Below are 1327 nucleotides of genomic sequence, written 5' to 3' on the forward strand. Positions count from 1 at the left end.
GGAGCTCTTTGTTAGGGGTTTTTGCTGGTCCTGCACTGGCCATGGGTAAGGGAATTTGGGAGGTTTTAGCTGGTCCAGAATTGGTCACAGCTCAATCAGCTTTGGGGGTTTTAGCTGGTGCTGCACTGGTCACAGCTCAGTCACTTTTGGGGGATTTTAGCTGGTCCTGCCCTGGCTATAGATCAATCACTTTTGGGGGGTTTAGCTGGTCCTGCACTAGCTCTGGCTAAGTCATTTTGGGGGGTTTTAGCTGGTCCAGAATTGGTCATGGCTAAGGCAATTTGGGGAGAGTTTAGCTGGTCCTGCATTGGCTACAATTCAATCAGTTTGAGGATTTTTAGCTGGTCCTGCCCTGGTCGTAGTTAAATCAGTTTTGGGAGGGTTTAGCTGGTCCTGCACTGGCTACAGTTCAATCAGTTCGAGGGTTTTTAGCTGTTCCTGCACTGGTCATAGCCCAATCAGTTTTAGGGGGTTTAGCTGGTCCTGAACTGGTCATGACTAAGCAGTTTTAGGGGGTTTATCTGGTCCTGCACTGGTCATAGTTCAATCAGTTTTGACTGAACAGCATCCTGCTCCTTCCCAAGGTATGAGGTATTTTAGGTCCTTCCCCTACTTTTTTTTTTCCCTTTTTTTTTTTTTTTTGGAAGTAAGGAATAATAAACCATGAAATCCTCTCTCCACAGGCCTTGGATTGTGGGATAACCAATCCAAATCACCCCAGTTACAAAAATAAAGCTCCATGCATGCCAGAAAATTCAATCTCAGCAATACAACAGCATGTGCCTTTCAGCAGAGCAGTGTTAGACACCCCCCAAACCCTTCTTGCCCCCCCAGAAAATACTCTGTGTGCTCCCAGCGTGGTGTTAGGGCACTGTGGCCTTGGCCTCTTGCCTTTTTCTCATCATCCTCAGCAGCTTTCTTGAACTCATGCTCAAAGGAGCTGGCCAGCTCATTGAAGAGTCCAACTTCCTCACAGTTCTTCAGGAACCGAGTCGGGGTCGGAGTCTGATCTGGGTTAGAACACCAAGAATTGGTTAAAGAGAAGCCAGAAAAGGCATTTAACCCACCCAAATCCTCATCTGGGGAATGTGTGTCTCTGTTTGCTGGTGGTTTAGGCACTTTGAAACTGAGGTGTGTGTCCCTTTGAGAAAGAAGTGACACTTCAGAACAGGGAGAATCATTTCTCCTTAGGTTTGGTAGGTTGGGAAATGCTGTTTAAAGAGAGAATCGGTGCAGGGAGAGGTGTGCAAGGATCTCTGAGCATTCCAAGCTGTGGGTTGTGTCCTGTCCCTCCCATCATGAGGATCTGCCTGTCCTCAGCTGGATA

The 1327-nt window shown here is 47.5% G+C and overlaps 1 pseudogene; it reads right to left on the bottom strand.

Moving 5' to 3' along the window:
• Positions 1–891: 891 nt before the first annotated feature.
• On the bottom strand, positions 892–1010 carry LOC103809340 (annotated as a pseudogene).
• Positions 1011–1327: the final 317 nt, after the last annotated feature.

The sequence above is a fragment of the Acanthisitta chloris genome, unplaced genomic scaffold (assembly GCF_000695815.1).
Source record: "Acanthisitta chloris isolate BGI_N310 unplaced genomic scaffold, ASM69581v1 scaffold27489, whole genome shotgun sequence".
Taxonomy (NCBI): domain Eukaryota; kingdom Metazoa; phylum Chordata; class Aves; order Passeriformes; family Acanthisittidae; genus Acanthisitta; species Acanthisitta chloris.